Genomic DNA, 16,401 nt, shown 5'->3' with positions numbered 1-16,401 from the left:
AAAGGAGCTTAACCATTTCCCACCTAAACTAAACCGAATGCTGTTGGTATCACTGTCAAATCCACTCTGTTTCAGCTTGATACTAATTGTTGCAGACTACCTTAAAAAGTCGGTGGATACCATAAACACATATCCTTCAGAGCTGCTCTCAAGGATGTTTCAGTATAAAGCCCATTTGGCTGCCAGAACTAAGATTATTATTATTCAAGGACATTTCCACAGAAATGAAGCATCTGTCAAATAGGACTTGAGTGCACTGCATGTAAAAACTATGAATGAGTAAGCTAGACAAAGAGTTTTAACATCCTAACTTTGTACTCTATATACTAGACCATTCAGATGGGATCATGCCTTTGATTCTGTAAAAATGATAATATTGACATATTTACACATTCGTTATCTTTTACATTAATCTGTTTCTGTGTGGATTTTTATAAACATGAATACTCCTGGAAATGGACAATCCTCAGCTCTGTAGAATCACTTGTTTCAGTAACAGCACAACCGTCAGTCACAGAAGATATGAAAAATTAAAGTCACAGAGCAGTAGATGTAACTAATTTTAGATCTAGGGCTTCCCATACTGCTCTATTTCCATGGAGTCCTCAGTTGCCTTCTCTGAAGCCATAAGAGTCACCATGAAATTCCTGTTATAACCCCAGTCTGAGCAGTAGATCACTCAGATCATACACTTAGATGTACTACTTACCTTCATCCACTGGAAACTTGTTGCCAATTTATGTAGCATATTCCACACATTTGAAATGTCACTTAATGAGACTATGACAATGCAGAGATAAGTTTTCTGCTGCCACTTATCCAGTACTTCAGCTCTGCCTGCAAAGAATGAAAAAATTCATTTGAAATCCAATGCAATATTGGTACCATAAGAAAAGAAAACTGAAGTTTAGCCTACAAACTGTCACTGTAGCCTAAAGAGAGTTTAATGACTAACAAATAGTGCTTACAATTCCATGAAGGAAATGAATAAATAGCTTTTACCTTAAGAGACTTACTATTGCAAGAATGTTCCTATAATAAAAATGCTGGAGGCCACAGCAAAATTCCTTCACATCTTTTCTGTTATCTCCTGAAAAAACAGAGTTCTATGGAAAAATCTGTTCTGGGAATATTATACATAACAAGACACTACAAAAAACAGTAACAGCTGCAAATACCAATGCCCAACACAATGTGCTTTGAACATTTCTAAGTGGCATATTGAAAAAATCAGTATTTTTACCATTATGATGGAGAAAGGAGTAGTTTAATTTAGTAAGACCAGCACTACAGTAGGAAAAAGATGTCTAGGATAACATTTGAAGAAAGAAAATGAGCAAGCATTCTCTGCATTTAAGAAGTTGTTGTGGTGATTAATCATTTCATAAATGAGACAGTGTGTTGAGATAGTCCCTATAAAGACTTCAGAAACAAAATGAAACCAGCTGAATCACTCCTTATAAGTCTTTTGTTGAATTTAAATTAGAAAATTAAGAATGCTCACAGTTTCACAGAGCAATGCCTCATCATCCTATGTGTTTCCAGCAACAAATTCCCACACAAGTAAAAAATATAGTTAATACAACTGAAAGAAATACTCATTGTGATCTATTATGTACTGATGCAGATGCTGAATTCCTATTGTTCATTTGATATTGTGATACACTCCTAAGTGGGTATTAAATGCATCACAGGACAAGGATTCATTGAATGACTAGGATTCAGCTAAAGAAATCAGGATAGATTACCAGTACTTAAAAATTTATTAATTGAGACTTTCTGGGAGTAATTGTTGCAAAATAACATCTGCAATTTGAGTGGTTCTTCCAAATCAGTAATTTTCTGCAGTATTTAACTGCTAAAACTGTCTCATTTTTATCAATCCTCTATTTTATACCCACTTTTCACCTCCATTATGGCAATCATGTTTTAATTGCAAAAAATAATTAAGCAGCATATGCCAAGTTTCAAAGTTGGTAACAAAAGTGTTGAGGAGAAAAGAAGGGACATAGACTGAATATTACACATTCCATATTGCAACAGTACTGAAACACATTTCACACTTACTCCATCAAAGGAAGAACTAAAATTATGTGGCTTCTATTGTCAATTGGGATTGCAGGTATGTTGAAAAATTGTGATACAACTCAATAAAAAATAGATTCCTAGAAGGTGAATTTCATTAAGGACATCTCTATGAAGTAATGTATGTTTTGTGTGATGACTGAGTCACTAAGATATAAAGCATTTGGTTTATAAAAATTCTCCATGGATGCAACATATTTCTGCAATTTATGGCATTTTAAAATATGCTCACTTTGCAAGCAAATAAACTTTTTCATAGAGGACCCTTTTTACCTAATTTACAATTCATGTGAATGAAATTCTTAAAGACTAAAACCTGAAAAGATTAAAACAGTTAAACTTACTCACTGTGATAATTCATGCAAAATCTTTACAGATGACTTTGCAGCTCAACATTCCTTTTTGCTCAAGACATTTGAAGCTGCTTAGATAAATATTTCTCAAGATATCCACTTACATATCCCTATGGTCTAATTATTTTTCAAGATCTGCTTCTATTTATAAAAGCAGCTAATAGTTGATAATAGATACACTACAGTCCTCAACCTGACCTGCTACACTATCAAGGTTTCTCTGTGCATACACCTGACCATCACCCAATGAAATGCCCACATACATAATAATTTAACTGTCAAGTAAAGGCTCATTTTCCAGTTACACTGCATTTTAACAGACATCAGACTTCACAAATTATTATTTTTTGTAGCACTTATTATTTGAAACTAATAAATCTTTAAATTACCATCAACCAAGGAAAGTCCTCCAGATATCAGTTTTCATGAATACCCTGATTTAAGGCTGCTGAATGATTTCCATCATTACTACAGCACAGTAAATATTTAGCTGATTAATCAATACGTAGGTATTAGGTACTACATTTACTATACAATGTGCTGGATTTTTTTCTTAGTTTCTGCTGAAGTTGAATGTGGCTTCAATAGTGAGGTTCTGCTAACTCTATAACCTTTACAAAAGAAAGAAAAGCCAAAAGAAAAACAAATGCTGTATTTACAGAAGGCTATTTTGAAGTCCAATTACAGATTACAAGAAAACTCAAAAAAAACCCCAAAAACCAAAAAACCCCATCCATTAAACAGTTCCAATGCTCCAAGCACATTTGACACAGTGGCACTTTAAATCAAATCTCCTAGCAAGACCTTTTTTTTTTTTTTTTTTTTTTTTTTTTTTTTTTTTTTTTTGGTAAAATAAGCTGTGGCTTCAGAGTCGGTTTATACAAAGTGACAACTCGAACGATTTTGAAATGTTTCTAGTTAGAGGGGAAAAAACCCACCCCAAGCCCATTGTCACTATGGTAATTACTTCACAATGCCTGATGTTAAATGGGCAGTTCTGTGGCCTAAGAAGCAGCTGAATCCTGCATTGTCCTTGCATGATAAAAAGATTTGAAAGTCTGAAAAGCAGAGGAACGGAATCTCACAGCTTCTTAGACTTCCCTCTGAAAGGGCCATTGTAACATCATCATAAATCCTGGGCTCCCCAGGCACTTGACAACTAAAGCAGTGGACAATAGAATTCTTGTGTTGAACAAAACACCCCTTGTCTGCCAAAGGGCTTATCTGCTTCATTTACAAATGTCTTTCATTGTACCAAAATAATTCCCTATTAGAAGAACTATTAGGAACAGAACTAAATAAATATTCACAGCTTTGTGGTCTGTTTGGAAAAATGAATAAACTAATACAAACAAGGAGCATGCAAAATATGACATTTAAATCAAGGAAACCCAAACCTCTATTTATTTTCTTCTCTTCATTCTCCCTTTTCATGATTGCAGGAAATTACACTGAAGACACATTTGTTGCTATTAAAAAACAACAAAACCAAACCCACAAAACAACAACAAAAAGTACTACATTGCACTCAAAAAGAGATGAAAAATATTAGAAATCTGCAAAGATCTTAGATTGGAGCAATCTTGTGTCCAATGTGCGTTTAGAGGCAATTTTTTTCTAGAAGAGCAGTTGTAGACAAACTTGGGTACAACTTTGAGAGTTCAACAAAACAGAGCCAAAATACTTACAATCATAAACAGATTTACACTGTGGATTTATAACTACATATGTTTATAACCTTGTGCTGAGAAATACAGAGGGATTAGTTACAGAAAAGAAATCACCAGATTATTACAACTTCTTTCAAGACCAATGCAAATTCTGGCAGCTATCACAGAAATGAGTGAAAGGAACTAAAATATTCAAAATGCATATCCATACAACTTCTAAAAGCATTTCTAACACATTCAGAATTCCACTGCATCAGATTTCCACATTAACAGTTATTTGATTACAATGTACTGGAAAAGTGCTTATGGATACACAATCTATACCAAAGCCAATTATTAAAGAAAACCCCTGCCAATCTGTATTATTGCTCAAGCAGACAGTACTGACCAGATTCAATGTGCCAGAGTAATCTGTATGGCTGAATTAAAACCTGAAGAATCGGAAACTTCTTGACCATAAAATACTTATTCAAATGCAAGATGGAAATGCTGGTTTTACACAGCCCTGGCAAATAAGCTCAGTGGCTCAATAGCTTTTTTTATCCAGTGTCTAATTATTACAAGCTTACAAAACATATAGATATTTTTACGTCTGCATATTTAACAGATATTCAAGTGGCAAAATTGAATATTCAGAAGGTACACAATAAAAGACAAAACTTCTGATAGAATGCAAGAAAGTGCATTTAAAATAAAGTGTATTTACATAAATATTTAAAATAAAAACAACACAAGTTTAAGCTCACAATCACAAAACAGAATCCAACATTTAGAAATATGTGAGCTTTGTGTGGTTTACCACAAATTTGCAGTCTGACCCTGCCACACACCACTTAACCTTGGAGACATTTCAAAAAGTGAACAACGGTTCACTATAAACCATTTCACCTACAAAAAAATGTATTAATCAGTATAAAAATCAGAGGAAAGAGGCCTGAATTTAGACCTCCCACATGCCAGCTGAGTATCTCTACTGTTTGGGTGCACAGCTTCACCATTTGTTCTCTCACCTTCTCTCCTCAGCGAATAATTAACTGTTCTAAAGATATATGTATCAAATATAGCTTAAAATTGAAACTTGACTTCTTGTATGTAATTATTTGATGCTAACTATTCTATGCTATATATTGCCCTCTTGAAGCTGCATCATCTGTATAAATATAATTTGCATAAAGTTATTCTGGTAATTGAGGCAATTTGTAATTCGGGAATATGTCTTCAACAAAATCTGTTTTCTTTCAGCTCTCATAGCTTTATTCTGGTTCCTATTCTATGACACACAACACCACCATATTTTTATATAGTCAGTAGTCTCTGCTTAGGTGTAAAAAAATGGATCTGCACTGAAATTTAAGTCTCTGAGCGTAAAAGTGGCATTTAACTCACTAGAAATTATATATCTGGGTGCCTTGACTAGGCAGGTATTGTCCTTGGCTTATAGAAATTGCTCCTGCAAGCTATTATCTTGACATCTAAATAAGATCACGCTTGGAATTGCCTTCCAGGAGAATCTACCTTTTCCCACTTACTACTGGCTAATTCAAGTAATGTGAATCTCCACATTCAGCAACCTATATAGCATCCTAGAACAGCTGAGGAGGGGAGGGACCTCCAGAGGTCATCTGGTCCAACTCCACCCCTGAAAGCAGCACCAATTTCATAGTTTCTTTAGGCTATTAAGGCTGCCACCTCATTAATGTTAACATCATGTTGTAGTCTGAGTGGGACAGGATAATTTATGGTACAAGGACCTAAAGAGAGGGTCTTTAGGACCTGGAGAGATCTGAAACACAAAGGGGTCAATATTCCCTCCCATTCCCTGCCCATACTCTATAAGGTCAGGCAACCCCTCCTCTCCTTTACCCCCAGCTCTCCACTTGCTCTTCAGAACCCATATCCATCAGGTGCTGGAAGAGCCATGGAGCCCTCTCCCGAGTCAGCCCTGCTGCAAGGGGCCCTCAGGCACCCATCCATGCTTGCATCAAGATCAGGTTACATACATATATTAGGTTATACTTGTAAATTTCTTTCTTATCCTATTTGTTACTGCACTTCTCCTAGGAAAAAATTCAGTTTTAATTTCCAACTTTTACGTTTCTCGTCCTTCCACCCTTTTTATCTTCCCTTGGCAGGGTGAAGGGGGTGGGTAATTGAGAGCAATTCTGTCCTCTGGTTTTTGGTCTGCCCAGACTGCTACACCAGGACACAGCATGACCAATGTGTCTCTATTTGGACAACAACACTTCAAGGGCTTTCCAATTTATGCTAAAAAGCAATGACATGAAAAGTTACAGAACAAAACAAAGGGCAAGAATTGCATCAGAAAGCATAAAAAGATAATCTTGTATAATCTGCCATATAAATACATACATATGCAATTACAGTGTCTCCTGGCAGGTCAGGGTCAGCAGTTTTGGTGGCTGACCACATCTCAGGGTCTGAGGGATATTTTCATTGCTCCGTGTCTGCTCCTGAGCACCCAGAGCACCTGCAGCAGAGCTAAGACATGCCCTGTGTTGAGCAGCAGTGATGAAGGAGCACACAGTTTCTCTGTTATTGGCTTCCACCACCACAATACTGGAACACTTGGCTTTTATTAGCTTTTGGTTATAAGAGTGTTCATACCTTAAATCTACAGCCCAGAGTTCAGTCCTAGAAGAGCTAAGTTTTCAGCCATAATTTGCATAAGAAATCTGTCAAAGTGAGGCTTGAAAACAGATTTGGAACAAAATGGCTGTACCATCCTGTACCTTCTTCCAGGATGAAAGAAAGGCTTAGCACCCAGAGCAATGTAAGAAAGGCAGGACACCCTCAAGAGCAGGACAAGATCCAAGAGCTGCAGAGGTTTCACACACACAAGGTTCCACTCAAACCAGGCAAACAGTCTTTATCTCTTTCTCATGAACTGTTCTGATTTTACACTGTATGCTCCACCAGAATGCTTTCCCTTGGTATTCCCGTGCCTTCAGCATGTTTTTGAGTGCTTACTGACATTCAGGAGATTGCAATGCTACAAGCAAGGAAATGGTGAGGCTGACTGCCTACAAATACTGTGCACTGAGATGTAGTCAACCATCCTGAATACTAAGCTGTTAGAAGTGAAGGCCGTGGATGATGGCAGAAAACAAAAAATCAAAATGCAGAATAGCTGTATGCTCTCAAAAGAGATTAAAATACATCTTAATTTTTTTCAGAATATTATCTGACTGCAGATTAAACCCCAAATTCCAAGTGTCCAAGGCCACACTAAATAGTAAGAAAAAAGGTTCATGTGGGCTCACAAGGAAAAAATTACAGCCCTCCTGAAAAAAGCTCCTGGCACCTCGGCCCTGTGCTCACCCAATACAATCTGACTATCAGGTTTTTTGGCTTTTTGGGTCACGAGTGCCTGAAGGCAGATGATAGGCCCTTGAGGATAAAGTCTGTATTAATTATCTTCATGCTGCAGTGCCATCCTATCCAGGTACTAAGAATACAAGTGGGTTGGGAGGCCTGAAGGCAGGTATGTTCTGTCATTTTAAATATCACAAATCAAGCCCTCCATTTCAATGTTTCCAACTTCTCGGAGTTTCTTCTAAAAGCTAACTTTGGAAGAAGCAGCTCCACAGTAAGCAGATACATACTTTTCATACATACATGCCCATGTAGATATGTATACTCATAAATAAATCTTAATAAAACTATTTTATACAATTTTTAAATGCATAAAGAAATATTTCCATGTATCATCCTCTATAATTTAAAATCCTCGCATTTGAAAGAAGTCTTAATTTGTCCTCTAAAAGTTTGACTTTTAAATTTGCTGCATAGCTGATTAACCTAAAATTATGCTCTTGAATCACCACCAGTAAACTGGTCATATGCATTCTGTGATGCATAAACATATTACATGTACAAAACCAGTTAATACCATTGCAAGAGCCATACAGAATTACCATAAAGCTTTCTAAGTCCTCCTGTAACTCAGCTTCCATTCCCAATAGTCAAGAGACTACTGAGTAGGATCTTGACATTATGGAAACATTTTTATGGCGAATTTTCCCTGCAGATTTTTTTTCTTGTTTGTTTCCTCCCCTCACCATTGTCATATTTGTAGTCTTTGGTGCTTTTCTTCAGCTAAACACAAATGGCCAGATTCTTTCTCTAGGGCAAAGCTATAGCAAAGACTGTTTTCAATAGCATTTGGTGCTCTATTTATCTTATCTTTCTCTGCTGCCAATTTCAGTAAGCTGTTCTCTATTTCTTTCCTCTGGCTTTCTTCTGCTCTCTTTTATCAATCTCCTCTAGTGACCTGAAAAGAAAACCTAAAAATTGAGAGCCACTGAAGTATATGCTGAATGCCCCCATTAGTCAAGCTGTAGGGGACACTCAGCACAGAAAAATGCAACAAACCTTTCAAAAACTCTTTATATAAATGTCCTACAAAATCATCCTGCTGGTTCCAGGTCTACTGGAGACACCCAAGAAAGAATATTTCCGGGACATCAGAGGAACCATAAAGGAGAACAGCTCGGAATTTATCCAAGAGAGTCGGGAGAGATGGAGTTCTTTGGTCTTAGGGACATTTTTTCCTACCTTCTCCCTTTTATTAATAACTAAAGAAAAGAGGAGTTGTTCAAAGTCACAACAGAGATCTGATGTTTCTGAATTCCTGTGTGCCTCATTCAACTCACTGAATATCTCTGTCATCCCATGAAGATATATGATTCATTCTTGGAAGCCTATTGCAAACCCAGCAATGGCTTTTCAAACGTTTGTAAAGCTTTTTAAAAAAGTTTAATTTAGTCTTATTTCTAGTCTGAATATATTTCTTTTCCTGTTCTCCCCACCCTCCTCCCAGACTCCCACAGGTCACAGCTCATCTATATCTAGTAAGGGTGAAAGGAAGAGAAAATGGATAGCAAATTCATTTTAGGTCAACCAAAAGGTGTTCAGCCTCTGGTTTTTCTAGTCGACTTTCCCTTATTTCTTTTTGTGTTTTCTCAAAGGACATTGCACAGTTGGCTTCTCAATCAAGGACCAAGCAATGTCAAACACTTCACTTTGTCCATAAAATAGTCTTTAACTGCTGACAAAAGGAAGCTTAACAAATGAAGACAGGCAAGGTAGACATTACAGATTCCAAAACAAAGTCTCTTCAAAAGATACATTAGTGTTCAGGACTGAACTATACTGACCAATTATACTACCCTCCACTGCATATAACATTTAGTAAATGGTAATTAAAGATACAGCAAGTGATCTGAGAGTAAGTATAGAACTTGGAAGATGTACAAGCATTAGGAGCATTTCATGATGCCCAGAGTGTGCAGTTTCTGCAATCACAACTCATACAGCTTTCCAGAATCTCAGCAATATTTATAACAAGGATGATATAAAGGACTGCTTATCACTTGAAGACATTCCACTCTAGAATTTACAATATACTATTTTTATGGTGTTATTTTATTACTTTGTAACGTGACTACCTATCTATTCTTGAGCAGTGAAACAAACACAGATCTGCATTTCAGCTGCATCATGTAAAGATGGAAAGTGCTCATAACACTGAAGTTCACAGCCAAAATTAACCAGAATATTTGACAGTATTAATATTTAACATTTGTCTGCTATTCATTATGCCTCCCAAATACCACCGAGACTTTAATTTTCTGTAGTGTAATTATTAGAAGCAATGAGCAAGTGCATTATGAGGTTTCTTCAAAACATTGATTGTGAAATAAAAATATGCATAACCAAATAATAACAGAGCAACTGCTCAGCATAATTAGGAAAGAATTCCTTCTCATACCGATGAGAGCTTTGTGTGATGGAGTTAGTCCTAGGTGCTATAAAGGCATTTACTTGAAATAACAATAAAGGAGCTGCAGAGTACTATGCTACCTACAATCATCTAGTAAACTCATATTCAACCAACCAAAAAAAAAAAATTTGGCATAAGGATGACAAACAATTAAATAAAACAACCAAAAAAAAAAAAAAAAACAACCCAAAAGAACCCCCTAGTTCACTGAAAGCTGAGAACCTATCTTCACAATTTTAAATTATTTCAGATATATAGCTATTCTCAGTTTTAGGTGGTTTTTCTGGGACTCAGCCAGAAGAGCCCAGTGTTCAAATTTCTAAAAGCAAAAGGGATGACTGCATATGGAAATAAGCTAATGCCTAATAAAAACTGAAGATAACTTCATAATAATGAAAGAAGTCACTTAGCCAACTGCAGAAACGCAACTCCTACAGCAAAAGAATAGAAATGTCTATTTGCCAAAAGTTTATCTAAAAACATGTAAGTAGAATCATTTGCATATAGCAACTTTTTTCCTTTTCAACTGAATTGGACAAGGATGGAAGAATATTTCAGACCACAACTTAATTCTCTTGGGTGGCCTTGGGCAGATTTGCTGGGAGTATCCACACAGTGTATTGCTGGCAGATGTGAGCTTTTTCCACCCACGTTCCAAGCTGAGTTGGAGCTGACTAAATGTGGTTAGGACAGCACACTGTGCCCAACCCAGTAAGTCCTACTGTGAGCCGAGGCATATGAGCTTGTGATCAGACCTGCTAATTCAGATTTGGCACTGTGATAAACACGTTTGTGTCGCTCCAGTGGGCTGAGATTCCATCTGCCAACGATAGACTTTGTTGACATGTCCTCTGCTCCTCTAGCTCTATCACTAAACTGAAGATGATAATTAACGCCTGTATCTGAAAATGATGTTGTGAAGGTAAGTTAATTTACTCTCACAATGAATGTTAAGATGCTCTAAAAATAGTCATAGAGTCATGTCTTTATTGCTTAAAAGAGTAAACCTTTTCCATATGTACACTGTGGAACTAAGCCAAAGTAAGGCTATATTCATAATGTCCAATTTGGTGAGCTCTCCATTTTGATAATATAAATTGATTCATTTTCGATATTCAGGTTCATGAGACTTACCAGCATTTGACAATTCAACATATTTAAAAGCTTATTTCATTTTCAGAAAGTGTCAAGCTAAGTAAGTTATATGGAAACAAGATACCTAATAAATATACCTAAGGGTGTGGACAACTTTGCTTCACCACCTTGCTGACTCTCCAGTCAGTGTTCACAACAGTTGTAATTATAATGTAGTCCTTTTTCACAGGTAGCATTCTGCATGCTAAATTATGGCTCAACACTTCAGAAAATTCCTTTAACAAGTTTCAAATGACACTAATAAGCTTCCCCACTCCTGTCTATAAAAGAAACCTAATTATTCATTCTATTAATCTCATGCAAAATGTTAATATTTTTTATGTTATCATTTACTTATTGCTGTAACTCTAATACACGGAGAAAGAGAGAGGATGAGGAATAAACCACAAAAGCTCCACTAAACACTGGATTTTATATTTCGTATTTTATTCGTGTGCTCTTTTATCGTTTTATTTTTGAAGGCACAGGAATGTCCCCAACCACATTTGAGAAAATACAACCTCCATCATCCCCCACATCAAGACAGTATAATTTTATGAGTGGTTACATAAATTGTCCTCCAAAATACTTTGTTATGAAATATTTTGCAGTACTGAGAAACACACAATGCTCAAACTCAAAAGGTCAAGATTTCATGGCTTTAAACATCACACAGGCACAAATATGTTAAAATAGACTGAAACAAAAATGACCAAAAGTTGCAAGAGTCAGAGCAAAATCCTGTACTGCATCAAAGTGATAAATTTAGATGACAGCAGGAAGCCCACACATCTGCACAGCATCGGGGCAAAACACCCTTTCAAAATGCACTGCAGAGTTCTCCCACGCTCACTGGCACTGGAGCTCTGAGTAACAGAGCCAAGGTGCACACAAGTTCCTTTCTTCTTTACTTTGTGTGTGATAATCTAACTCATTTACCCAAGCTTGTATGGTGCAGACATGTCCTATGCAGCTTCTGGATACTCATAAATGTGCAAAGATGTATTCCATACCACACAGATGTTAATAAGTGCCTTGGAAACAGGAAGTAAAATTGCATGTTACCAGAGATATGAAACACAGTTGGAAGTGGAGTTGTTGAGCTGCAGTTTTCCCCCTGTAGATCTCTTTCTGGTACTAAATCTCCCTCATTCCATCACAGACCTATTTCAATTAATTTAAAATCAGGAAAGGATTCACACAGGGAAGGAAAAAAAAATTCCAAAGCATCAGAGAGATTTAGGAGCATAAATTTCAGTGAAAGTCTTAAATTCTTATATGACTAAATCTCATTGACTTTAAAAAGACTTGTGACCCCATGCATTTGAAGATCTTCCCTCGTAACAGCAAACTCAAACCTCATAGTTAAATGTCATAAGCCCACATGTGGAATGAAACTTAAGTGCAACTGTTTCCTTTCAGCAAATGTCATTTATTTTAATTTCCAAAATTGGAGCCAGCAGTAGTTTGATGCTCTAAAGTGTGTACTTTCCCTGCAGCTGTCCAGGTGGGGAGGTGATTGCTTTCTCTGCTCTTGCATATACAGAGTGAATGACTGTCTAAAGATACTTTAGGGATATTCCAAACTCAGAAGCAGTCTCAAGAGAACCTCATTGCACCATAGAAGTGGCATTTAACAATCTGCCACCTCTAAGAACAGACATGTCTGATCTCCCATGACAGGCTGGGAGCTGTACAGGATCCAGGCTTGCTAAACTCATCTCCACAAAGAACAGAGCAACTTATGAGAGAGAAGTTTAGCTGTCTTAGAGGAAAAGAGGGAAAAAAAAAAAAAAAAAAAAAGGAACCTTAAGAATGAAGTCAGCAAGCTTTGAAGAGCCAGCAGGCTCCCATGTTAGCCATATGCCTTCATATGTCTGTTCTGTGGGAGTGTTACAGCTCCTGCTGTTCCATTCTTCACTTTTTAAAGAAAATGTTACAAGGCCACAAGGACTCACAAACATTTGTTGACATTTCTTCTGGGTCAGCCTTAGGAGGCCTGCAAGAATTTAAACATATGGCAGCATTTAGCTGCATGAAGGAATGGGTGGTTTCAGAGAAATGCACTATTAAGTTGCAAAACAGTTTAATCCCCCATAAAGATTTTAAATTTTTTGGCCATAACCCAGACATTTCTCATTATATTTTTTACATTACATTTTTAAAGCAATATGGTGTTACCAGTTGAGCTAGTATTATGAAATATTTCACAATATTTTCTCCTGTCCCTCACACATATAATACCTCGATCTGGGAAAGAGAATTGATGTGTGTTCAGATTTGAAAAGGGGAAAAAACAGAGACCAACTGACTATTGAAATGAAGGTTATTTCTGAAAGTATTTGTTCAAAGGACACAGAATTGTTGCCATTTTGAACCACAAAATTACTTGAATCATGTTCTCAGCCTGTTTCAGTAGCCATAGGTATGCCTTTTCAAAGTAGAAAAAGGGAGTTTCCAAGGCCTTATCTTGTTATTTAGCTGGTATAGTTCTAAATCAGTTGCTAGTAAACATACAGCTTACTTGCTGACAGTCTTTTTATCTTGCTGGTAAAAAAATGTACAGTGCATACAAAGATCTAACCTGAGGTTTATCTCAAGCCATGAGTAAAGGGCAACACAATGTTAAACTTGGACAGAAACACACTGGGGAACACACTTGATGCAGCTGTCCTGACCATGCTGCAGCATCAGGTGTGGACCACAGAGCACCTTCTATCACATAAAGCTTTGCACAGAAAAATTTTCATAATTTTGCTAAAATTAATTTGACGTTCCCTGAAAGTTACCCACCCCCACTTAACATTTATTTCCAAAATTACCTTTTATTCTAAACTGTTCAGTAATAAACTGCATGAGGCACTCTGCTCTTAAGGGAAGATAAAAACTGAGTTTCCAATTCCAGTTATCAGCAATGATCACCATCAGACAAACAAAGGTTTCTGTGAGTAAGAACCAGTGACTTCAGAGGAAACAGTAAATCAAACAAATACTGATTATTAGTCACCACATACAAAATCCTGATGGCTTTGGAATGGAAAGATTTGTGTTCAAATGCTGAATTTGGCAATGATGCAAGGTCCTGACTGTACGGAAGACACGTTGCATGGTATGAAGAAAATAGTGCCCTGATGGAGACCAGCTGCAAAGTTTTCAGTCAAGTGCACATTTGATGCAGTAAATAAAAATAAGTAGTTGAAAACAAATAGTCTAACAAGCCAACCTTGCAGCTGAAATCAAAGCTTAAGAATATGTGAGCCAGACAGTTAAAAAGATAAATTGGCAGCATGAGAAACATAAAAATCCCCTATGAATGGAAGGGACTGCATGACTCACTCAAATGTCAGTAAAAATAATGGCATCAGAGAGCTGAAGCAATCACTTTGTAACAATAACTAAAAGGTTAAAAATAAGTTTTATGTATTCAGAGAGTGGCAGGAAGACCTAACTGCTAACTTTTTGTTTCCTTCAAGGGCAAGGCTGGAAAGCAATTAAAGCTGGGTATTGTAAAGAAATTTTTATAATGAAATTTCTATACAAGCACTTGGCATTAAATCACATTCTTGACAACATTATGATAGAAAACAAGACACACAAGTTAATTTTTATCCTGAGTAAGGCAAACAATGAAAATACTTTAAGAACCTCCATGTGGGGAACAAAAGGCATGTTAGATCCTCGAGTCTACAAATTAATAATATTTTTCAGGAAAAAACCAACCAAACAAATAAACAAATAAAAACCCCAAAACAAAATACAAACCAACCAAAAATGATAAAGTCAGTTCTGGATCTGGACAAGATATAAACAAATGGAAAACCAACAGTATGCAGTATGGAACAGCCAGACTGTATTGAGTGGGGGGATCCTAGAGGAGGGAGAGTTTCTTGTAGGATGCCAGTGGGATGCTAAAGATTTTCCCAAACTTTTAGTTTCATAGCAGTGTGCAGCCCAGGAAGGGAGGCTGCTGCAGGGTCCAGGGAAACAATCCTGCAAGGACACAACTCTGCCTTGCAACGCACTGCAGAGCCAGTGCCATTTATCATGGGTTTCAGTACTACCAGTCTTTGTCTTAAAAAGATGAGCAGCTGTGCTTTGGATTTCTTTATCTTAGTATTGAAGAGAGCCCTATTCCAATTATCCGAAATCAGAGAAGAGTTTGTTTCTGTATTTAGCTACTTACTCCTAGGTAATTAATTCCTCTTTTACATGATAAGAAATTGAAGATGCTCTGATATACCCATGAGCAATTATAAAGGCTATGCAAATATTGTCAGTATTTCCATAAATACTCATTTCATATTAAACCTTTTTGATCAGATTCATGCACTTTCAGATTCTATTTTTGCAAGTATTTCCCTCAATTCAGATTTTTAAGCACGTTTGCTGAAATAGCATACTTTAAGTAACACAGCAGACTTTCACCTTGTAATTACTAATATTCATGTCAGAAACCTAACTCAAAGAACTACATTTATCCACTTAGGAAACTGAAAGTTATCACATTACTTATACAACCCATCAACACAGTTCAAAATTTATCAAAAGGCTCAAATTACCAGAAGAAAACAAGATTGCACTAACAATGCCTGTTAGTGACCTTGTGACAAGCAGTCTGCTGAGATGAGGAAAGCTGATGACACACACAAATGTTTGCTGAATATTTTGCTAGAACTAATTTTCCATGGATATATTAGTATGTAACTACTGCATGACCACACTGCAAATGGAAAAGCAACATGATCCTCATTTAATGAAACCTTTGCTAGAAAGTAACTATCCTCCTATTAAAAAATACTTTAAAATCTCAACTATATGTACACCAAATGTCTCTATATTATCTGGAGTAATAATGCAGTATTAAAAGATACAATTCTAGAATAAACAACAGAAAATTAAGTTTATGTGTTTTAATACTGTTTGTTGACCTGATGCACCTCCAGCTGAAGTCAACGCAAGCCAGCTCTTGGCAGCACTTGTTTGTGCCTTAACATATCAGCCATTCTTTTGATGAAAACATAGAATGGTTTGGGTTGGAAGGGACTTTCACTTTTAAAACACTGGAACTGTTTCTGAAAGTCATCAAATACATACTGTCTTCTGCACAAGCATGGAGGCAAAAAATATTGACAAAATAATTTTCACAATTACAACACATCAATACATTTTCAATTCCTTCACTTCTCTATTATTCTTTGGGCATTATTTGTATTCCTTTGCCTGCCAGGCATGAGGCTGAGCTTCAGCTACTTGTAGACTTCATCCAGCAAAGCTACCTCTGAAGCAGCATTTGCTCTTATTGCTTTGTTTTCTTAAAATAACCCATTCAGCTGAATGTGCTTCTGTACTCCATCAC

General features: G+C 36.5%; 1 protein-coding gene across 2 annotated transcripts in view; it reads right to left on the bottom strand.

Moving 5' to 3' along the window:
• CDH11 (cadherin 11) overlaps positions 1 to 16,401 on the bottom strand; it is a 74,666-nt gene that overhangs the window by 35,540 nt on the left and 22,725 nt on the right. Inside the window, exons 1-2 of one of the 2 annotated variants that reach the window (XM_030457478.1) lie at positions 6,479 to 6,546; positions 710 to 837 (exon numbers count right to left, since the gene is read on the bottom strand). The gene's annotated coding sequence lies outside the window, so the exon portion shown is untranslated. Of the gene's footprint in view, positions 1 to 709; positions 838 to 6,478; positions 6,547 to 16,401 lie in introns of those variants that run through there. The other variant, XM_030457477.1, reaches the window with a different exon arrangement.

Source organism: Calypte anna, chromosome 11 (assembly GCF_003957555.1).
Source record: "Calypte anna isolate BGI_N300 chromosome 11, bCalAnn1_v1.p, whole genome shotgun sequence".
In the NCBI taxonomy this organism is placed as follows: Eukaryota; Metazoa; Chordata; class Aves; order Apodiformes; family Trochilidae; genus Calypte; species Calypte anna.
The sequence above is the reverse complement of the archived record's forward strand: the minus strand, read 5'-3'. Positions and strand labels throughout refer to the sequence as shown.